Source organism: Emys orbicularis, chromosome 15, assembly GCF_028017835.1.
Source record: "Emys orbicularis isolate rEmyOrb1 chromosome 15, rEmyOrb1.hap1, whole genome shotgun sequence".
Lineage (NCBI taxonomy): Eukaryota > Metazoa > Chordata > Testudines > Emydidae > Emys > Emys orbicularis.
Genome location: NC_088697.1, coordinates 9,435,099 through 9,459,338, shown reverse-complemented (window position 1 = coordinate 9,459,338; position 24,240 = coordinate 9,435,099). Strand labels below are relative to the sequence as shown.

At 47.8% G+C, this 24,240-nt stretch overlaps 2 non-coding genes across 2 annotated transcripts; one reads left to right on the top strand and one right to left on the bottom strand.

The window, feature by feature from the left end:
* Window positions 1-20,608: 20,608 nt before the first annotated feature.
* Window positions 20,609-20,690, bottom strand: TRNAS-ACU (transfer RNA serine (anticodon ACU)). The gene has a single exon. It is a non-coding gene; the product is annotated as a tRNA-Ser (tRNA).
* A 2,735-nt stretch (window positions 20,691-23,425) lies between these two features.
* Window positions 23,426-23,497, top strand: TRNAC-ACA (transfer RNA cysteine (anticodon ACA)). The gene has a single exon. It is a non-coding gene; the product is annotated as a tRNA-Cys (tRNA).
* Window positions 23,498-24,240: the final 743 nt, after the last annotated feature.

The window sequence follows — 24,240 nt, the reverse complement described above, 5'->3', positions numbered from 1 at the left end:
TTGCTTGCCGTGGGAAAGGGGGTCCAGCAGTTTGAAAGCATTAAAATGAATGTAGAAGAAGCAGAACCCCGCGTGACCCTAGGGGCTGCCTGCAAGATGAATTCTGTTGCCCGGCCGTGTGTGATGCCTTACTCATACCAAAGTGCCCCCTTTGTTCTCTGCAATGTATTTTTTAAAATACTACCCTCCCTTCTTCTCCTCCCGCAGGTGCAAATGTTTCAATGCGGCGCCTATCTACTCCGTCCCAGAGGCTAGTCCAGATTAGAAGGTGGAAAAAATGAACTTGGGACGACATGTTCGCTGAGCTCATGCAATCCTCCTGCACTGATAGGGCCCAGCTGAATGCATGGAGGCAAACAATTGCAGAGTCCCGTAAAGCATTACAGGAACACGAAGAGAGGAGGGACACGTGCGATGAGAGCAGGCAGGATGCTATGGTCAAGCTCATGGGGGAGCAAACTGACATGCTCCGCTGTATGGTGGATCTAATGCGGGAAAGGCAGCAAGACCACAGACTTCCGCTGCAGCCCCTGTATAATCAAACTCCCTCCTCCCCAAGTTCCATAGCCTCCTCACCCAGATGCCCAAGAACACAAGGGGGGGAGGCTACGGGGACCCACACACTCAACCCCAGAGGATTGCCAAAGCACCAGAAAGCTGCCATATGCAAACTTTTGATTTGGTTTCTGGACTTGTCCTTCCCTCCTCCTCCACCCCCCTAACCCAACCCCCCTCTCCCCAGTCTACCTTCTAATTTCTCTCAATGCATTGCGCATCAAATAATAAAGAACAGTTTTTAAACAATTTTGACTTTATTTACTTTCATATATATAGGGTGCGGGTAACTTCAAGAGAAACAAACACAACTGTCACACCGTACCCTGACCAGTCATGAAACTGGCTTTCAAAGCTTCTCTGATGTGCAGCACGCCCTGTTGCGCTCTTCTAATCGCCCTGTTGTCTGGCTGTGCGAAACTGGCCGCCAGGCGAGTTGCCTCAACCTCCCACCCCACCATAAAAGTCTCCCCCTTACTCTCACAGATATTGTGGAGCACACAACAAGCAGCAATTACAATTGGAATATTGGTTGTGCTGAGATCTAACTGAGTCAGTAAACTGCGCCAGCTCCCTTTCAAACGTCCAAAAGCACACTCTACCACCATTCTGCATTTGCTCAGCCTATAGTTGAACTGCTCCTTACTACTGTCCAGGGTGCCTGTGTACGGCTTCATGAGCCATGGCATTAAGGGGTAGGCTGGGTCCCCAAGGATAGCTATAGGTATTTCAACATCCCCAACAGTAATTTTCTGGTCTGGGAAGTAAGTCCCTTCCTGCAACTGTTCAAACAGACCAGAGTTCCTGAAGATGCGAGCGTCATGCACCTTTCTCGGCCATCCCACGCTGATGTAGGTGAAACATCCCTTGTGATCCACCAGTGCTTGCAGCACCATGGAAAAGTACCCCTTGCGGTTTATGTACTGGCTGCCACGGTGTGCCAGGGCCAAGACGGGGATATGCGTTCTGTCTATTACCCTGCCGCAGTTAGGGAACCCCAGCGCATTAAAGCCATCCACAGTGGTCTGCACATTTCCCAAAGTCACTACCCTTGATAGCAGCTGGTCAATGATTGCGTTAGCTACTTGCAGCACAGCAGCTATGGCCACTCACTTCTCAACTGTGAGGGCTGCTCTCATTTTGGTGTCTTTGCACTTCAGGGCAGGGGACAGCAAGTCACAAAGTTCCATGGAAGTGGCCCTACGAATACAAAAGTTTCGCAGCCACTGGGAATCATCCCAAACCTGCAACACTATGCGGTCCCATCAGTCTGTGCTTGTTTCCCGGGCCCAGAATCAGCATTCCACGGCATGAACCTGGCCCAATGCCACCATGATCTCCCAATCGCCCATGCCGTGCATCTAGGAACGTCTGTGTCCATGTCCTCATCAGTATAGTAATCGCACTGTCGTCGCTTCCTCGCCCGGTTTTGCAGGTACTGCACATACTGCTGGATAATGCGTGAGGTATTTACAATGGTCAAAACTGCAGCAGAGATCTGAGCGGGCTGCATGTTTGCCGTGCAATGGCGCCTGCACGGGTCATCCTTGAAAAAGGGCACGAAATGAGCTGTTTGGTACAAGATGGCTGATAAAAGGTGGTAAATGGTTGTCTTCTGTAGCTTCCACGGGGGCCCAGGACAGCTTCCGCCACTTTCTCCAGATTGTCTGTGCAGCTCTGTTCACGATGGCCGAGAAACGGTGGGGAATTGTTGCCTTCTGTAGCTTCCACGGGAGCCCAGGACAGACAATCTGGAGAAAGCAGCGGAAGCTGTGCGGCTCTGTTGACGATGGCCGAGAAACGGCGGGAAATGGTTAGATGAAAGAGGAGAGGACATTCAAAGTGGATTCAACATACCAGGAGACAGGCGGTGCACCGTGCTGCACCATCTGCTGGCAGCATGGCGTCTGCCGTAGCTTTCACGGAGGGAGGAGCGAGTGACGGCCCACACCCAGAAAAACCTGCGAGAATGTTTTAAGCACTGGGAGCTTAACCCATAATTCCAATGGGTGGCAGAGACTGCGGGAACTGTGGGATAGCTACCACAGTGCAACGCTCTGCCATTTGATGCTAGCCTCGGTACTGTGGATGCACTCTGCCAAATTCATGCGCTTTAGTGGGGACACATAACATCAAATGTATGAACTCGATTCTGGACATTCAAATAAAATAACTTCGAATTAATTTCGTACTGTAGACGTACCCTTAGTGTCTCATGAGAAGAGCGCTCATATCAAGACTTCAGATCAAGCTTTTTGTACCAAGCTATAGGCAGAGGGACTACAAAGCAGAAATTAATAGTGAGTGCCCTTAGTGCTCAAGCTGATGTGCACAGACAAAGTGTGAAGGAATAGTGGCAAATGTTTTTGCTCCATGGGCAATGATGAACTAATCGACAACCTGAAAAATGTTGAATATGTGTCACTGTCAGTGCATTGAATCACAGATATGTGAAATTGCTTCCTCTCTTGGATCACAATTTCAAGGTTTATGAAGGCAGTTTGTGTCTGCAAACTAAACCTGTGTATTGTGCCAAAGTTAAAGAAGAAACATCAGAATTTATTACAGCTGAGATAATAAAATGTTCTGAATAAGTATGGAACCAGATAATACAAAGACAAACTTTGGTGTCGATACAGACATGGAAGAGAACATTTGCACACCAAAGTAAAGATGAGCTTAAAAAGTGATAGGCCTTGGATGTCCTGCTCACATCGTGCACAAGTATACTGAATTACAGGGGATATTATCCTGGTAGACATTGAGAGCATTCTAATTAACATTTTTGGAAATTTTTATATATTCACTGTTTGTGTGGAAAGACTGCAAAGTTTTTATGAGTATGTGGGACGAGAATATTGGAATATACTGGGATACATATCTGTTGGAAGATTATAACAACAAAATGTAATATGGCCAGAAAATTCTTAGCATGTGTAGAGGATAACTTTCTGATTCATAAAGTTGAGGAAACAACCAGGGGGTTATCCATTTTGGATCTGGTTTTGACTAACAGGGGTAAATTAGTTGGGAATGTGAGGGTGGTGGGGAACTTGGGAGAGAAGTGATCATGATCTGATAGAATTCAAGATCCTGTGGAAAGGAGGACATGAGAACAGCGAAGCAAGACCACTGGACTTCAGACAGCTGGATTTCAACCAACTCAGAGAAATAGTAGGCAAAGTCATCTGCAAATTTGATCAGTATGCTCTCTCTTCCTACATCCAGGTAGTTAATGAAAATGTTAAACAACATCAGGCCGAGAAGAGGAGGTTAGACTAGATGACTTTTGTGGCCTGGTCTAACCCTATGATTCTACCATTCTATGACCACCTCTGCTCACATTTTCCTATATCTTTCTAGAAAACCCAACAGACCTCCATCGGTAATCTAATTAATACATTGTTAAGGGAAAGGTTTCTCTGCAGAGGAGCATTGGGAAAAAAATCAAACCACGAGCCTGGAGTTGATGAAAAGGCTGCTGTGACTGGCATTGGCAAGGCGGTTGCTTGGACTGCAATTGCTGCAACACAAAAGCCTGTGCCACACGTCCTTGTGATTTGCTGGAGATGTCTGCACACAGAGACCCTGATAGTGCAATCTCAGTAGGTTTTGCAGGAATTGAGAGTTACTCTCCTTTCAACTTCGTTTAATTATCATTGATGAAAAATGAAGCAGTTAGAAGAAAAGTTCCAGAGAGCAGCAATGTGGCTAATCTGGCCAAGGCCCTGTTAGTATATAGTTTGTTGGCCTGAGATAGAATTTTGGGTTTGATTTTTGATACTCTTATATCCTTACTAATATGTGTAAACAAGGAACAAAGAAACTATGTTGCTTCTGCCCAGCCAGATGGGCTTGTTAGTATAATGGAAAAGTTAAGGGATAGCACTAAATTGTTACTAGGTACGGTGGGAGTGTAATATACGAGCATACACTGCCTGGCTCCTCTCTCAAACCAAGGTAAAGCAACCAGTTAGGAGGGGCAAGGAGGGGAATGGGGGAAGGAATAAGACACACTAAAAGCCAAAGAACAGCCTGGCCTTGACCAGTACACAACCTCAATTCTTACCCCTCTCATGGGATAGAAAAGAGGTGGTACCAAGCCCCCAGACTCATGACTCTCCAAAACAGAACATGACCATAAATTGTAAGGGCTGGGACTAGGGGCAAGTACTGCAGGTATATTTGAGCCTCCTAAGAAAGAGAAGTTGGGAAAAGGGACATGGATAAAGGCTCTGCGGTGTCAGAGCTGCGAACAGAACACTGGGAAACAGATTCTGCTGGCATGTGGACTATGGATATTCTTGCTTGAAACTAACCCCAATAAACATTGCATTAATTGCACTTCAAACTGCTGGTCTCCTGATTTCTGCCTGTGTGACAAGAACCAGGGAAGGGGATGAAGGGAATCCCCCTAACAGACTGCTGCTCAGTAAAGAGGAGATTCAGGATCCAGCACCCAGTAGTGCCTGGCTGAATGTGTCTCCTCTCCCCACAGCTTGGTGATCTTTTGAGGAAATGGAGAAGACTGTCTTTGCCTAGCCATACATTGCTTGCAAAAGAAACAGGTCTTTTTGGTGACAAGTGTTGAAAGGAGCCACTAGACAAATGTGGAGACAAGAAAAATGTCCCCATAACTGAACTTGCATCTGTGGATGTTGAAGCCACAATACAAAGTGGTAAACACTATATGACCACGGCTGGTGTCAGAAGAGTCTCTACTAAAGCCTTTTTCCACTAGCAGGGTCCTCTCTGCGCACAGAACTCCTGGTAGGTTGATGTCTGCAGGGAGTGGAGAACTCTATTTTGGCATCTCTTTGTCTCTTTTGTGGTGAACATCTGCAATGGCTGTTAAGGCCTCTAGATAGTGGTCTTTGGGAAGAGCTGGCTGAAGAGCCTTCCTACTAACCAGGAGAACCTGGCTTGGCCTGCCAGTTCTTCCTTGCCAAACCTAGTGTCTCTGTTGGCTCCTTTTTTGTATCTCTTTTCATGAAAAGAAAAGATCTGTCAGCACAATCCTTCTAAGCGCTTGTTTAAGACACAGAGAGACTTCCTTGCGGCTAAGTCTTAGTGTAATTGGGCATGCCTCACCACTGCTGTGCCTCCTGCTGGCCATCCTGGGAATTAGCTCTGGTTCACCGGTGCGCCTTCATCTAGTGGCGTCTGGCCACCATCTGTTCTATCATTAGGACCCATGTCATTCTCAGGACTGCAGTGTCCTCTTATATACACAGCCCTCTGTCTGTGCCCCACTCAGTTCTCTCCCCACTTCCGGGGGGGTGGCTGTCCTCTACCCAGCCACTTGCCTCAGTGGCCGGCTGCAGTCCAGGGTGTAGCCACCTGTATCAGTGGCAACTGAGGCAAAAGTGGTGAACCTCCAACCCCCGACGTCTGTTTCCCTGGACTACTTCCCCACAGACCTAGCACCTTTCTCCACCTTTTTATTAGGGCCTCAGTCTGGCAGTAGTTGACCAGGAGCTCACTCATGTTCCCCTTACCCACCCAGCAGTACTCTGATCATGGTGCCCTCCCTTCTTCTTCCTTCAGGGCCGTCAATCCTCCCTCCTCAAACTCCAAGGAGTGACTGACTCTTGCTGTGCTGAGCAGCCCTTTATATATGGGCTGCTCCAGCAAGCCTTCTCCTGATTGGCTCTCCCAATAAGCCCTTTCCTGATAGGCTGGGTTCTGTGCAGCCTCTGCGAGGCTGCCTTAATCTTTCTCTCGCTTGTTTGGGGCAGCCACCCCACCACACTTAGAAAGTGGCAGATGAGAAGTCTAGAGCTGAAGGAAAGGTTACCATGACTCAGAATTGAGCCGAGATTGCTGTGACTGAAACACAGATCACTAACCACTATATGATCACAGTGGTTGGTGGGAGAAGCACATGTTAGAAGCCCTGTGTCAACTGAGCTGTGGCTTTCTGTGCACAGAGAGCCATACACCTCAAGGTCTGCCAGTCTTGAGGGAAATGGGGAGCATCTGTACTTTGGAATTTGCAGGTGTTGTCCTTTACCATCAAATAGAACAGTTGCAAATATTTTCTTGAGGTAGGTATTGTGGCTTAGCTGGCTAAAGCACCTGTCTAGTAAACAGGAGATCCTGGGTTCAACTCCCAGTGGTCCCTTATTGTATGGCTTTTATCTCCTCTGCTCACATTTTCCTGTGTCTTTCTAGGAAACAGGAGATACCTCCCTTGGTAATCCAAGTAATTGCTTGCTAAGGAAAAGGCTTCTTTGGAGAGAAGCATTGGAAAGAATCAAATCACAAGCCTGGAGTTGATGAAAAGGCTGCTGTGACTGGCATTAGCAAGGCGATTGCTTCGACTGCAATTGCTGCAACACGAGAGCCTGTGCCACACATCCTTGTGATTCGCTGGGGGGGGGGGGGTCTACCCAGAGATGTCATGTCACCTTCCTTTTGATTGTCATTGATGAAAAATGGAGCAGTTAGGAGAAAAGTCCCAGAGAGTGGCACCCTTGCTAAGACGGCCAAGGCACCTGCCAGGTAAAGTGGAGGTTAGCACCACCCAGTGGTGCCTTGCCAAATGTGTCTGCTCTTCCCACCTTTTGGTCAATCTTTTGAGGAAACAGAGAAGACTGCCTTTGCCTTGCAATGCAAATGCTTGGAAAACAAACCGGTCGTTTTTTCTGACAAGTGTCAGAAGGAGGCACCTAAGAAACGTGGAGACAAGGAAAAGGTCACCGTAACTCAACTTGCATCCATGGCTCTTGAGGCCACAACACAGGGTACTAAGCACTGTATGACCAGAGCTGGTGACAGAAGGGTCTTTTCCAAAGGCATTTTCCACTAGCAGGATCCTCTCTGTGTGCAGAATTCCTGATAGTTTGATGACTGCAGACACTGGAGATCACTATTTTGGCATCTCTCTCTGTCTGTCTCAGTGAACATCCGCTGTGGTTGTTGAAAGTCTGTGATGGGATCTCCAGGATGCAACCTGAATAGTGGGACCCCGAGCCCTTTGTCCCACTGCCTGGACTCCCTCTCACACTGTGATGCTGTGACAAGCTGCGAATCTCTGGCACATATTGCACTTACACAGACATCCACAGGTAGGGACACATCCAACTGCGTTACATGAATGCTTCTGCCAGCCACTCATAAAACTAATGATAGAGAGCCTCCCGCCAATTCCCCCCAGCTCTGCAGCCTTGCACCCCCTGTATTATACCATCTTGTCCTAGTCAGAAGCCTGACCAGTGTGAGTTTATTATCCAGTTCACCCCTCCTTTATTGTGAATAGTGCATACACCAGCCTTGTAATGGAATGGAGATTTCCCAAGAACTTCAAGCAAAGTACACTAGTTTAAGTGCAGCATAAAATAGATTTATTAACTACAGAAAGACGGACTTTTAAGGATTATAAATGGTAGGCATAAAAGATCAGAGTAAGTTACCAAAGAAAATAAAAGATAAATGCACAATCTAAACTTTACACCTTATTTCACTAGGCAGTTTTTAGGTCAAGCAATTTTCTCACCCCACTGGATGTTACCCTCCTTAATACATAGAATTCCCCCTGAAACCTGGACCACAGTCCTCAGATGACCTTTGTTTTCTCAGGATTCCTGCTGCTTCCAGCATAGGTGGGGGGAGGAGAAAGGCAAAAACATGAGGCCACAGTCTCCTATTTTATATTCTTAGTTCAAGTGTCTAGAAGACACTTGCCCAGACATGTCCGGGTGGGCTCTGCTGAGTCACTAGCTTGGGGAATCCTCCTGGTGTGAGTTAGATTCATAGATTCATAGATTCAAGGACCGGAAGGGACCTCGAGAGGTCATCGAGTCCAGTCCCCTGCCCACATGGCAGGACCAAATACTGTCTAGACCATCCCTGATAGACATTTAATAAAGACAAATGCAAAGTGCTCCGCTTAGGAAGGAACAATCCGTTTCACACATACAGAATGGGAAGAGACTGCCTAGGAAGGAGTATGGCAGAAAGGGACCTAGGGGTTATAGTGGACCACAAGCTAAATATGAGTCAACAGTGTGATGCTGTTGCAAAAAAAGCAAACATGATTCTGGGATGCATTAACAGGTGTGCAACTGAGTCATAGACTTGAGCAGTCCCCATAGTGTTGTGTTTGGGCATCTGTCATTGAATTGGAAATCCCTTAATTACAACTCCTCTGCTGATTCATGGTTGTTGAACACCCTCCTCGGCAGGGCTCACTAGCAAAATTATAGCATATTTCAGTAACAACCATACAGCAAAATGCATAACTTCATACACCCTAATGCTATACATATTTGGACAGAATGACAGATTTCAGCAGATCATGACTTTTCATATGATAACTTACATGGAATGCGTTGTATGAAATATTACAACCATATATGAATGATGAATATGTGGGCTACAGGGGACTATTTTGAGGTACATCATGTCACAAAAGCCTCTAGAGACTGGCCTTTGGGAAGAGCTGGCTGAAGAGCCTTCTTAGTAACTGAGAGATCCTGGCTTGGCCTGCCAGTTTGTCCTTGCGAATGAAACTTGTCTGTTGGGCTCCCTTTTTTGTATATCTTTCTCATAAACAGAAAAGAAGTTCTTGGCCAATCCTTGAAAGTGCTTGTTGAAGACACAGAGAGCCTCTGCACTGGGGCAGCGGGGTGGGGTGCGGGAGTAGATCGGGGGTGGTGCTTACCTTGGGCAGCACAGCTCCCAACGTGACCGGCACACACTCCCCTCCGGCAGTGGCTCCTAGTCGGTGGGATACCGGGGGAAGGGGAGCATCTGTGGAGTTTGCACTCGGGGCCACAGGGATATGCTGGCCACTTCCAGGAGCAGCACGGCATGGAGGGAGGGGGGCAGAGTGGGCAGGAAGCCGCCTTAGCGCTGCTGGCACGTCTCCATGCATCGCTTGGGGGGGGCAGCAGGTCTCCGTGGGCTGCCTGGGGCGGGGGCAGTGCCAGAGGGGGCTTGGGCCACCCCTTTACCTCCACTCTCCGGGCTCCCAACTCATCTTGCTGGCCAACAGGGATTTTAGGGTGCAGCAGCGCAGGGAGCGGGAAGGGCGAACCTCAGCAGCCGCCTCCCCCACATGCAGGAAAACGGCTTTAGCTGCTGGCCCCGTGGACTAAGTCACCAGGCCTCAAGCTTCCCAATTCGACCCAACTGGTTGATCTTGTGTCCAGAATTATTTGCTGTTGGGGTTTCCCCCCAACAGTACCCCACAGGGGTTCAGGGTCCTCTCCAGCACAGGCCACACAGGGAGGCTTAATCCTTGAGCTGCAGCACATGCTGGGCAGGCTTAAGGCTGGGCTCCCCAAGGCAGGAGAGAAGAGAAAGATTCGGCCCCTAGAGGGGCAGGCTGGGGCTTCCTGGATTCCATTTGCTCACAGCCACCCCCTGCCCCCACTCCCAAGTCATCAGTGGCACCCCCAGGTTGGCCAGAAAGGAGCAGCGGTAATCACTGGAAAAAGTCCACCTATGGCTTGCAGGCAACTCCCAAGCCCACCACAGCAGAGCATCTCGGCCAGAAAGGAGCCCACTCGGACTAACCATTGCTTCTTTTTCTTCCACCCAGAACCCCACTTCTCCTGGGCTGCAAGTAGCCATCCCTGGGATCCCAAGAGGCAGGCACAGGATTCTACCTCCCAGCAGCCAACCGCACCTCCATGGATTAGGCCCTGGGAAGGGCAGGCGGGGGCTTCCTGGATCCCAGATGCTCAAAACCAGCCCAACCCCTGCCTCCAAAGCCCTCAATCACGCCCCCAGGTTGTCCACAAAGGAGCAGCCATTCTTGCTGCCTCACGGGTGACAGGGAGCCTCTCAAGACCATCACCACACACCCAACTTGGCCCGAAAGGAGTGCTGGCCCATGCTCACTCGGCTGAGCTTTGCTTGTTTTCCTTCCACCCAGAACCCCGCTTCTTCTCCTGGGCTGCAAGTAGCCATCCCTGGGAAGCCAAGAGGCAGGCACAGGATTCTAACTTCCTGCAGCCAACCGCACATCCCCAGGCTTTGGCAGAATGAATGGTGGCACTCTACTAACCCCACTTAGCTGCACAGCTTCTTCCCTGCCTTCCTCAGCTTGACTTTCCTTTTTTGGCCCATTCCTGTCTTACTACCTGTGACGTTATTGATATAATCTGGGACCATATAGATCATTGTTGCAACCAAGGTCCTGTAGTGGCACGCAAATCTTGTATAAAGGGGGTCAAATGAGGTGTCTAAGACAAGGTTATGGTTTACTGGTTATGATTAGGCTGTCTATATGTGTGTATCAATTTTGTAGTTGAAGTTATGAATATTGGCTCTATACTGTCTGTATTTCAAACTTATGCTATGCTGCTGGGTGACATCCCAGGCAGACTGGTGTTAGCTCTGCCTAGCCTGCTTGATGGCCCATTAAGGACCATCAGCTATACAATGGACCCATTGAGAGAAGGCAAATATGCCTTGAGACTCAGCAAAGTATGCAGGGACTGGCCCAGGTGACTGCAGACTCCATCTTGCTGTAATTTTCCACAGTAAGAACAAAGAGGTGTTCTTACACCTGGAAAAGACTATATAAGGCTGATTCCTCATCTCCATCTTGTCTTCAATCCTGCTTCTTACCTCTGGAGGAACTTTGCTACAAGCTGAAGCTTTGAACAAAGGACTGAGGACCCATCCCAGCGGAGGATGTATTCCAGAGACTTGATTTGAACCTGCAGTTTGTTCTATCGCTGCTGCAAGCCTGAACCAAGAACTTTGCCATTACTGTATGTAATTGATTCCATTTAACCAATTCTAACTCTCATCTCTATCTTTTTCCTTTTATGAATAAACCTTTAGATTTTAGATTCTAAAGGATTGGCAACAGCGTGATTTGTGGGTAAGATCTGATTTGTATATTGACCTGGGTCTGGGGCTTGGTCCTTTGGGATCAGGAGAACCTTTTTCTTTTACTGGGGTCTTGGTTTTCATAACCATTTGTCCCCATAACGAGTGGCACTGGTGGTGATACTGGGAAACTGGAGTGTCTAAGGAGATTGCTTGTGAGACTTGCGGTTAGCCAGTGGGGTGAGACCGAAGTCCTCTTAGTCTAGCTGGTTTGGTTTGCCTTAGAGGTGGAAAACCCCCCAGCCTTGGGCTGTAACTGCCCTGTTTGAGCAATTTGTCCTGAGTTGGCACTCTCAGTTGGGTCCCGCCAGAACCGCATTGTCACAGTGGCGTAGTCGTGCTTGGATCCACAGAACCAGGTCAATTAAGCTTTGGGTCAGAACCCCACGCTATCCAAATTTGAATTTTGGGATTGAGAGTTTGGTTGGTTAAAGAACAGTTGCAATGGCTGAGCAAAGAGCATATGAGGGCCTTGACAAAAAAGCCCTGAAAGATTTGTGTTCAGAGAAGGGGATAAGCTTTAGAAAGAAAGCTACAAATCAAGAACTGAGAGATCTGTTAATGGCCAGTGATCAGAAGGCAGGAGATGCCACAGAAGCTGCAGAAGCAATTGGAATGCAAAAGGCAGCAAGTAAACTGCAACTTGAGCATGAACAAAGACTGGCAGAAATTCGATTGCAGGAACTAGAAGCTGAGGCAAAAGTGCAAAGATTTCAGCTCCAAGTCCAAAAAGCAAGGGACGAAAAGCAGACATTGTATCCTCTTGAAAGTCCAGTTTATAACAGTGTTGGTATATTGCATAGCTCTGAGCAGTTGTCTGGGTGTAACCAAATGTACCCCAACACTGCCACCTTTTATGTAAATGCTGTTACTGTGTGTTCAGTAGAGGGTGGCTCCATAACTTGTGCCAATGCTCTGTATGGGAGCGGTAGTGAAAAATTCACAGAGAATGTAAAAGTCAATGGGAAAAGCTGTTTGGGGCAAATTATGGCTTCTAACATCACTCTTGTTAAAGCAGATCTTGTCAAAGAGGAAGATTATTTACCAAATCAGAGTGTGAATGTTGTAGTCCTCTATGAGTTTACTGTACGTGTGCCTTTAGCCAGAATCCACCTTGAATGGAATGGGGCTCAGCATGAAGTTATAGCTGGTGTAAGGAAGCTATTGCCTAAAGATCTTTTGATTGGGGAAAATGTTAAAGCTTTGTTCAGTCCAGGTAGTCAGTCACAGGACAGGAATGATCTTAAACCTCTGTCTATTGTGGGCAATGATTTGCCTGGGGAGGGTTGCTCCAAAGGTTTGTCTAAGAAGAGCTATTTGTCTGTGAATGAAGTTTCTGAATGTCGGTCTAGTGTCTCAGAAGTGAATCTGGAGTTAAATCAAGAGCAGCAAAATCTTACTGGGCAGGAAAATGTTTCTCTGGAGCAGATTAAAGTGGATGGTCAGGTGGAAGCCCTAACTGAGGAAGGAAAGGGTGGATTTTTGATGGGTGATGCATTGGTGGCTAGTACAGCTTGTAAAAGTGAACCTGAAAAGGGTAACTGTGATTTGCTGGCCGTGGCTCAGTGTAGTAAGAAGAGCAGTTTATCTGTTGGGAGTGGCAAGGTGCCTGGTAAGGAAGCTGCCCCACTCTCCCAGTCTTTGTCTGTAATCAGCCCTGTGTGCTGGGACAAAGGAGAGGAAGGCAGGAAAAGTTTGGAGGAGCCAAGGCAGCCTTGTGAGCTGATGGCTTTGTCTAGTCAGCAGTTTGGGAAGGCAGGGATAGTGGAAGATGAATGTCCCTATACCTTACCTGTTTCCTGTGTGGAGAATACTGATAGTGAAGGAAATGTGCCTGTATCTGTCAGGGGTATTGACTTGCCTATGGAGGAAGCTACCTCAGTCTCCAAGCAGTTGTCTGTGAACAGCCCTGTGTGCTGGGACAAGGGAAATGAAATCCCGAGCTGTGTGTCTGGTAAAAAAGGTGTCTCCAGCTCTTCTTTGTCTGTGGAGCAGACAGAAGGTGCCTTTCAGCCTGTGATGGTTGAGAATAGTGCAGTTGTCTCAGAGTTGGTTCTGAATTCAACTAAAGCCCAGGAAGGGAATGGTCCTAAGTCTGTATCTGCTGGGGAGAATGGCACTGTAACTAAGTTGCATCCAGTTAGTGTCTTAGCAAAATCCCAGAGACCAGACAATTCTGGTGCTTATATTTTGCCTATTGCTAGTGTGTGGTTGGTAAAGGGTGTAGCAACTCTGTCTAATCAGGGTAATACCCTAGCCAGGGCACAAGGAGAGCATGAAGGTGATTTGGTTGTGTTACCTACTGATGGTGTGGAAACTTGTAGCAAGAAGGAAAGGATTCCTGAACTTGTGTGTGGCAAAGGGAAGGGAAATGTTTCTAACCTTTTATCTAGGAAGTCTATGGGTTTGCCTGAAAGGGGATTGTGTAGAAATCTGCCTGATGGGCCAAAGGTGATCCTGGATGTAAGTAAGACCCAGAAAAAGTCTGTTGTTGCTCAGGGAAGTGTTCCTTTAGAGCAAGCCCTAGGTGAAGAGGGTAAGGGCAAAATTTCTGTGAGGGGTGATTTGCTGCTTAGAAAAGCTCCTGGGGAAAGGAATCCTCATGGTAATCTGTGCAAGCAGTTCCCTGCAACTGAAGGGCGTGAGAGTGATTTAATCAAGGAAGTTTCAGTTCCTAACAGCCAGAAATTTTCTGTTGTGAATGGATCCACTGACTTTCCTTTCGAAAGATCCAGTGTGGGTAGCTTTGAGAAGGTTTCAGATGGACTAAGAGCTGTTAAGAAAGTTAAGCAGCCAAGTGGCTGTGTGTGGCCAGCTTGTTGGGAAGACAATGGTGTTGGGACAGGACTGTCTCCATGCTAATTCGTTAAGTGAGCAGTCTGTGCCTCAGGGTCTGAGGACAGATTTGGTTATTGGTGTTTCAAAGCAGAACAGTCTTATGGCCGAATGCTTGAGGATGCAGGGGAGAGCAAGCAAACTCTCACCCTCAGACTCTTTGGATTTGTGTGGTATCTCTTTAAGACAGAGTCCAGCCTTGGAAATGATAGCAGTTAAGGATATGAAAACTGGTGGACTGGCTCCTGTCTGTGGTAATGCAAATTACTTGTCTGGCTGGGAGAGGAAGGACTTGCTAATAGCTGTTAGCACAGAAAGCCCACCCCATCAGCCAGTGAATTCTGTTAAGCAAGAGAAATCAGGGTTTGATCCTGCAGGACAAGGAGGAAAGAGAAAACTAAAGTTTGCAAAGGGAAGCAACAGGTTAACCCTAAAATGCCCAAACTCCAATGGTATTGAGCCAAAGCTGTGGCATGACAACCATAATTGTAGACGGACACTTGCAATGGATTTGTTGTTAATGCTAATGGTGATTTTGTAACTAATGTGTTGCTATTACCAAGAACTGTAAGAATGTACAATGTTCCTAATCTGTTGGAAAATCCCTTGAACATGTTAAAAGGAATACATGAGAACACACGTTATGTTAAAAGGCCTTGTTGTACTGGTGTTTCACAGGTAATGCCTGTAAACAGTCTTGGAACTTTTCACTGGGGAAAAGACATTCCAGACCTGATGTGCTGTATAAAAAGGGAAACCGAGGCACACTACCATATTGCTTTCACGGCTAAATGCCAAGATTCCTGTACTATGAACATCATTAATATCTACATTGATTTAATGTTAACTGGGTTCCAAACATTTGCCAGAGCTTGTATGGATAAAGTAGCTGTTTTCTTTAGCTCTTGGCAAGATCACATGAGACATACAGGAACCATGCTGCAAGAGCAGATCCAATCCACTATTGTTCTAACTAAGTTTTACCTTGAGTTTGTAAAGAGGTTCAATCATGTTATTGAACATAATTTTGATAAACCATTTCTGTTATACTCTAATATGGCTTCTAACCCCAATACTGTAGTGAGACAAACCCAAGGATGGGGAGCTCTTGGGATGCAGTCAGTGATGTTTGTGTCATCCCTTCCTGCATCAATTTTGCGTTGGGGGTGTGACGTTATTGATATAATCTGGGACCATATAGATCATTGTTGCAACCAAGGTCCTGTAGTGGCACGCAAATCTTGTATAAAGGGGGTCAAATGAGGTGTCTAAGACAAGGTTATGGTTTACTGGTTATGATTAGGCTGTCTATGTGTGTATCAATTTTGTAGTTGAAGTTATGAATATTGGCTCTATACTGTCTGTATTTCAAACTTATGCTATGCTGCTGGGTGACATCCCAGGCAGACTGGTGTTAGCTCTGCCTAGCCTGCTTGATGGCCCATTAAGGACCATCAGCTATACAATGGACCCATTGAGAGAAGGCAAATATGCCTTGAGACTCAGCAAAGTATGCAGGGACTGGCCCAGGTGACTGCAGACTCCATCTTGCTGTAATTTTCCACAGTAAGAACAAAGAGGTGTTCTTACACCTGGAAAAGACTATATAAGGCTGATTCCTCATCTCCATCTTGTCTTCAATCCTGCTTCTTACCTCTGGAGGAACTTTGCTACAAGCTGAAGCTTTGAACAAAGGACTGAGGACCCATCCCAGCGGGGGATGTATTCCAGAGACTTGATTTGAACCTGCAGTTTGTTCTATCGCTGCTGCAAGCCTGAACCAAGAACTTTGCCATTACTGTATGTAATTGATTCCATTTAACCAATTCTAACTCTCATCTCTATCTTTTTCCTTTTATGAATAAACCTTTAGATTTTAGATTCTAAAGGATTGGCAACAGCGTGATTTGTGGGTAAGATCTGATTTGTATATTGACCTGGGTCTGGGGCTTGGTCCTTTGGGATCAGGAGAACCTTTTTCTTTTACTGGGGTCTTGGTTTTCATAACCATTTGTCCCCATAACGAGTGGCACTGGTGGTGATACTGGGAAACTGGAGTGTCTAAGGAGATTGCTTGTGAGACTTGCGGTTAGCCAGTGGGGTGAGACCGAAGTCCTCTTAGTCTAGCTGGTTTGGTTTGCCTTAGAGGTGGAAAACCCCCCAGCCTTGGGCTGTAACTGCCCTGTTTGAGCAATTTGTCCTGAGTTGGCACTCTCAGTTGGGTTCCACCAGAACCGCATTGTCACACTACCTCCTTTTGCAAGTCATGCAAAGGAGGCCAGCAGGAAGTAACGGCCTCTATAGGGCAACCTCCAAGGGCAGAGGAGGCCAAGCCACAAGCCTCCAAAAGGTAACATGGCTAACTCCTCTAGGTTCTTCAGACTGATGTCAATACACTTTCTCCGCTGATGTCACCACCTTCTGTCACGTGGGGGTTGGAGTTATCCAAGGGATAGGCCAATAGCAGAAGGAAGAGTGTCTTCCTAGACAGAAAGGGGATCCAGGAAAAGAAAGCCAGCATATTTCTGCCAGGTTTTGAACCAGGGGCTTTTTGTATGTTAGGCAAATGTGATAACCACTACACTACAGAAATTCTCTCACACTGCTCTGCCCTTCCCTTCAAATTCCATCCACTTGGCTAGTGCTCGCCCTGGCACACACCTATGGGCGAAACTGGAGAAAGTGGTGGCAGCCCTTCGATAGGTCAGCTGGTAGAGCAGAGGACTGGGGCTGGTGCTCAGGAAGTCATCCTTATGTTGCCCTGGTGATTCTTGCTTCAAGGAGAGCTTCTTTTTCTTCCTCTTGCTGACAAAGAGGAAGAGAAGAATGAAAGGCCAGGTGGGCCGGTGGAGGAGCCCATGCTGTCTTTTCCTGCTGCGTAGCCTGAAATGAGGGACTCATGGCAGTTAAAGGCACTGCTGCACTTTCAGAAAACAGCCCACCCCTGCACAAAGGGGGATAGAAGAGCATGCCAAAGCCTGGGATTGAAACTCGGACCTTTAGTCTAGCGCTCTCCCAATGGAACTACTTCAGCAGCCGCTAGGTTTCTTTTTGGCCTGCTGCTTTTCTGTCTGGGATGTTTTGTCAGCTGTGGCACAGAAAAAGGACATCATTGTGAGTGGCCCATGAAGGCAAGGTTAACTTTTGCCTTCCTTGCTCAGCTTTACTTGCTTCCTCGCCCTATTCCTGCCTTAGTTCCTGGGTTACCTGAAGGCGACTGGGGCCCAGTGGTACGAGGAGGAAGTTGGGCAGCTTGACCCTGGTGGCAAAAGTCCTGCCGCCACTTGCCACCCCACTCTCTACTCCTAGCTTCACATATTGGCCGCCAGGGACTTGGTGCCCAGCAGCGCAACAGAAGGTGGTGGACAGAGCCACCCTTGCCTTGAAGCTCCGGCTCATTAAACCATATTTTCAAACGATGATGGCCAATGAGAGACCAACATCGCTTGCTATTTTAGCACTTGAAAATGCCATTGGCCAATCTTTGGATCTCCCTAATGCTGCGCTTCAGTTCATGAGGGCAAAGGCGAGAAAAGCGACCTTTGAACTAAAGGACTATGGTTAACATTCTAACGCTGTCTCTTACTGTAACACTATTTAATACTGGTCCACCCTGTGTTGGTGACAGTTTGATTTCTAGACGTTAGTACATTTCAGTTACTGTTAAAATTAAAGTTTCTCTATGCTTAGAGGAAATGAATTTATTTTATTTGCTTATATATGGCATGAATAAATAACGATTTACAGATCCTAGCATGCAAATTTATCATCTTATATGATAGAGAAAATCATGCATCAAAATTGTGCATCAAAATCATTAAATGAGTTACAAATGCAATGAAAAATAAGATATTCAAAAGTTTAATGTATGGGGGGGGGGGGCAGGCACCGAAGACGTGTCTTGCCTGGGTGCCATTTGGTTTAAGGCCGACCCTGTCAGGGAGAACAGGAGTTTGTTTCCATGCCTATTTTCAGGCTGTAACCTGTGGCAATCTGCTCTGTGGAAGGGATATTGGTAGCCCAGACTTAGGGCTGGAACAGGTCCCTGGTTTAGGGGGTGGCTGCATGGTTTACAACACTCTGATTTCTCAAACAATCTGTATCTCTCAAAACCTCAGATCTGCGTCCCCATAATGCTCCTGCACTGCCTCCTCTCCTTTCACATTATATAGAAAGGAGCAGCATCAAGGGTTAGGGATGGGCCATAGGGCACTACATGGGTGGCAGAGGCTTCAGGAGCCCAGAGTGTTTGCCTGTCTGGGGCATGTTGGCTGAGACCTCAGGGACACATTGTGAGGCAGAATCCCAGGCATCTATATGAAAGGAGCATAAGGGCAGAAGAACAGCCATACTGGATCCATCTAGCTTAGTATCCTGTCTTCCCATAGTGGGCAAAACCAGGTGCTTCAGAGAGAATAAACAGAACAGGTAATCATCAAGTGATCTATCCCCTTTCACCCATTCCCACCTCCTGGTAAACAGTTAGTCCACCGCCTTAACCACTCAGACACAGCTACTTGCTTTATACAGTTTTCTCACTACACTCTAGTTCTGTTCTCATTAAGTGATCAATTCCAATTGTTTCCTTAGACCAGCTTCCACAACACACTCACTGCTGTGCCATTGTGTAAGTGTGTCCATGGCTGAACAGCAAGAATTCCTGCTCATTTCCCTTCTGGCTGGAGCATGATGAGAGTGTGTTTGTGGTTAATGACATTGCTGTAGATTGTTGTCCATTTCCTGCCTTGATAATTCAGACAGTCTCTTTCCCGTCATATCGCCAGTACATCAGTGATTGCGATAGAAGGGGGCAGGTTTTCGCTGGGTCACTGAGCTTTGCCAGGGGGTTGGTGGCTCCTTTCTTTCCTCTCTCTGGAGCAGGGCCGGCTCTAGTGTTTTTGCTGCCCCAAGCAGCAAAAAAAAAAAAAAAAAGTCAGCGGCAGCTCTACCCCACCGCTTCATTCTATGGTGGCAATTCGGCAGCAGGTCCTTTGCTCCAAGAGGGAGCGAGGGACCTGAATTGCCAAACGTGCCGCCTCTCTTCATTGGTCGCGCCAGGCATCTGCTTGCTACCCTGGTGCCTGGAGACGGCCCTGCCCTGGAGTAAACTCAGCTTTTTATTCCATCCTTGATGTTTTATGGAATAATAATAGCAGCAGGAAGAAAGAGGTGGGTAGGGTGGGTCTCCGGGGAGGGAGCAGAGAGGTGTGGGTTGTGGGCAGACCTTGGGGTAGAGGGTGGAGAGGCACGAGCAGCAGGTGAGGAGGCCTCAGGGGAGGAGAGGAGCAAGTGAAAGGCAGACCAGCAGGCCTCAGCCAAAGAGGCAGAGTGGGGGAGGGAAGTGGCCAAACGGGAGCGAGCGTGGAGCACAGATAGGGCCTCAGAGTGAGGCGAAAGAGCGGGGTGGAGTGGGGGGGCAGTGCCACAGTCCAGGTACCGATGGCCCCCCCACTTCTAGGGAGCTTCCAGCGCTCACACCCAGCCTCCCCAAATGCAAGAGTCACGGGCCACCTATTCTCTGGGTTTTCACTAACCAAGCATCTCCCCAAGCTATGTTGATGGGAGAAGCCCTCCTGTTGACACAGCGCTACCTACACTCTAGTTGATATAACTGCATTGCTCAGGGGGGTACATTTTTTACACCCCTAAGTATTGTAGTTACACCGACCTAATTTTGTAGCATAGACCTGTACAAAGAATCACACACACACCTTGGGAGTAAAACTTCACCTGCTCCTCTGCTTTACAGAATCCAAACACAAGCAATGCTTGTCAGGCCCCTGTGGGGGGTTGGCAGGGAGTCAGGTGTGGGCAGACACAAAATTTTTACCTTAGGAAGGCACCATGGCTTAGCTGGCTAAAGCACCTGCCTTGTAAACAGGAGATCCCTGGTTCAACTCTCAGTGGTGGCCTTTTAGGGCCCCTCGTATTGGCTACTGTCAGAAAACAAGATACAGAGCTAGATGGACCTTTCGTCTATCCCAGTATGGCTGTTTTTAGGGTTTAAATTACACTCACAGGCACTGATAATAGAGTTACTGAAAGCTTGGGTCCAGTCCCCTCGCAGATGACCATCCTGCTGATCTTCAATCTTTGGGGCAAGATAGTATTTTAAATGTCCCATATCTGCAATCTTGTGCCACTGTGTTTGGGGAAGATTATGAGGATGTTACCTTTTGATATAAAAACTAAGAAATACAGAACAAGAAAATTCTTTCAGAAATCTGGGTTTTAGACATATTTCATTTAAAGCAGGGGGTCTGAGTTCCTGAGAAGGTTTTTGTTTGCAGGAGGCAACATGGTTTGGTCTGTCATTGTACCAAAGGGGAAGATGGTTGTTTGCAAAGAAGGGGAGGAGACTAAATGAGTCCAATGAGGATAGGATTTGAACCCATACATGCAGAGCACAATGGATTAGTAGTCCATCACCTTAACCACACGGCCACCTCATCTGAACTGTCAAGAAAAGGACAGGAGGAGAAATCTAAGGCCAACAGAGATAGGGCCAATATGTAGTTTTTAAATACTAAGCGTACGCAGGGTCTGAATGAGTTCCCCCTTCACATCAAGTGATGAGCTGGGGGAAAGACTTCAGGAATAGACCGTGTTTGCATAGACAGACGTACCCTGCCTAGGTACGCAGCATGATGGAGCCACTTTGCCAAAATGACCGACCAGCCCAGGTGAGTTAAGTGGATGCACGTGAATTAAGTGGATCCCTGGATGCAGGGAGCTCTGACGTTGCTCCATGCCCCCACACAGCTCCCTAGAGGTGCACAGAGGAGCAGCATTCCAGGGAGGAGCAGGCAGCAATGCCAGCTGCTCCATGCATACAGGTCAATTTCCCCACATGGGTGCAGGAGGGGGTGCAGGGGTTGGGGTGAAGGAGGTGTAGGAGGGGGGCAGTGGCTGGGGGCACAGGTGGGGAGTGCAGGAGTTAAGGGCAAAGGGGACACAGTGTAGGGGTGAGGGGGCAGGGGTTGGGGTGAAGGAGGTGCAAGCTTTGGGAGTGCAGGATCTAGGGGGAGTGGGAAGCCCACAGGGGCCAGGGGCAATGGGGGTTTGCCAAAATACAAGTTTTGCCCAGGGCGCCATTTTCCCTAAGGCCGGTCCTGGTGGGGAGTTTCCCCATTGATAACATTTCTTGCTGGGTGGGGGAGGGGGGAGAGAGAGAAGAGGCATTTTCTCTGTTTCTTTCCTCTCCATTTCCCCCCATTCCTTCAATTCCAGAATCCTCCCTTGTATTTCAGACTGTGCAGTGACGCCCTCCCCACCCCAGGACTCTGGAGCCTTTGCAGCAGAAAGATCCCAGGAGCTGAGGATGAATCCAGGGGGTGAGTAGCTGGCAGGAAGGAGTCCTAGCAACTCTTCTGGGAGTGCAGGTGAGGAATGACTCTCCCTTCTCTAGATTCTCCCCGTGGGGCTTTGGGGAGCAGGGAGGGTTGTGTGATAAATTCCATCCAACATCCCCCTTTGATCCAAGCCGAGGGACGTCTGAGCTCTCCGCGATCCCCTTGACAGCACCAAACAAGGGGTGTTTTTCACTGCCCAGGAGACCCCAGCCAGGGATTAAAGGCAGCTCCAGACTTTCCCTTTCTCCCTTCTGGGTAATCAAGTTCAAGTTTTTACAAGGAGCTAAAGAAGTCTCAACCCCGCATCTCAATTAATGTCACATTTCTCACTACTGGACAGAAACGAATGTCATTTCAATCCCAGGTGAGTCCACTTCAGTCATTTCTCAGCCTGAGTCCTTCACCCTCATTCCTTAGGGCATTGTGTCACCGTGTGGGCATTTTTTCCCCCTCCTCAGGTTTACACAGAGACACAATTTCCTTTGTACAGATCCATGAACAGCACAAGCTTTCTGTGTCTCTAGTCTGAGCCAGGGCGTTCAATTCCATTGGAACCTTCTCTCCTGCAATGGCAATGGTCCGACAGAGGGGACGTGGCCACCTTCAGCCCTGACAGTGAGATATTCGCTCTCCTCTTTCTTCATGCGACTGTTGTTGTTCCGTGAAACGAATGATGGAATAGAAAGCTGAGTTTACTCCAGAGTGAGGAAAGAAAGGAGCCACCAACTCCCTGAAAAATCTCAGTGTCCCAGAGAAAACCTGCCCCTGCTATTGGAATCACTGATGTGCTGGAGATATGACAGGAAAAGGGACTGTCCGAATTGCCAAGGCAGGGAATGAACAATCTACAACTATGTCATTGACCACAAACACACTCTAACCATGCTCCAGCCAGTAGGGAAATGGGCAGGAATTCTTGCTGTTCAGCCATGGCCACGCTTACAGAGCTGCACAGCAGTGAGTGTGTTGGGTAAGCTGGTCTGAGCAAACAATTGAAAATGACCCTTCAGTGAGAACCGAACCATAGTGTAAAAAAAGCTCATGTGTTAAGTCGTTGTGGCTGAGTGCTTAGGGATCTAACCTAGGAAACCATGGGGGCCTTTCTGTGGAGGTTTGATTCTTGCCAACTAGGGAAGGCTGGTGTGTGGTGTCTTCATGGCTGTACTTTCAGTGCCTGAGCACACAGGGAGCCAAGTCTAGTCTTACTAGGCTAAGGACAAGTCTACATTTCAAACGTTGAGTCTATGCTGCTGCAGCTCAGTTAATGAAGATGTTCTATGCCAGGGTTTCTCAAACTTCATTTCACTGCAACCCCCTTCTGCCAAAAAAAACCTTACTACATAACCCTGGGAAGGGGGACCAAACACCAAGCCCCTCCACACTGGGTGGGGAGGGAGCCGAAGCCCGAGCCCTGCCCCCCTGGCGGGAGGGCAAAACCGAAGCTTGAGGGATTCATCCCTGGGTGGTGGGGATCAGACTTTTGGCTTCAGCCCCAGGACCCAACAAATCTAACGCCAGCCCTGGCAACCCCATTAAAACAGGGTCATGACCCACTTTGGGGTCCTGGCCCACAGTTTGAAAACCACTGCTCTATGCTGATGGGAGAGAGTTTTCCTGTCGGTGTAGTTAATCCACTTCCCCAGGAGGTGGTAGCTATGTCAGTGGGAGAAGCTATGTCAGTGGGTGTGCAAGTTGTGGTGTTTACCACATTTATGAAGTTTAATTGAATCCCGTTTTTAAAACCACCTGTGGTCTGAGAATAGAAAAGGAACTCGCTGAAGCGAGGTCTGTCCTTCAAAGTCCTGGAGATCATGATTCCAGCCCACTGTTGTCATGGGGATATAGCTCAGTGGTAGAGTGTTTGACTACAGATTAAGTGGTCCTTGGTTCAAATCCAAGTGCCCTCTGATAAAGGAAAACATTTTCATTTATATTCTCCATTATGCTCACAAATTCCACTCTATGAGGATTCTTGAAATGAATGTAAACACTCAATGTTTCACTATGCAAATGCATAAAAACGTAGCAACCTGTCCATCAGCTGAAATCATTCCAGTCTTCTGTGTCTAGTTTATGTTTTCATAAATTAAACAAAGGTATATTATGAATGCACATTTGCAGATCCCTGTTCTCCAGGGGCTATGCTGTGCAGAAGAACAAGAATCACATCCAGTTCGGGTTCAGGAGTCTAATGAGCAAAGGCAACTTGGAGCAGGCTAAAGTCACCAGCACCGTGGCTCCTTCACATTCAACCAGCAGCTGGGCCCCCAGGACAAGGAATGAGAAGAAGACAGTGGCTCTGAGCAGGAATATACCCACCAAGAAGCTGGCTAAAGCCGCCAAGATCCCCAGGAAGGCCACCATGCCCATGTCTAGGCTTAATCATCAGACCGTGGTGACTGCAGTGGGAACCAAAAAGGCAGAGACAAGCCCCCAAAAGTTCTAAGCTGCCACGCAGCAGAAGGTGGTCAAGATTCCACCTACAATTAAGACCAGAGAGCCAACTTCAAATCACCCAAAGCCAGGGCTAAGAAGGTGGCACTGAGAAAAAAGTGAAGAGATTTCCATTGGGATGACTCCTGCTCCCCTAATGGCTCTTTTATGATCACCATGGACCACCCAGAGAGATCAAAGTCCTGCAGGACAAACA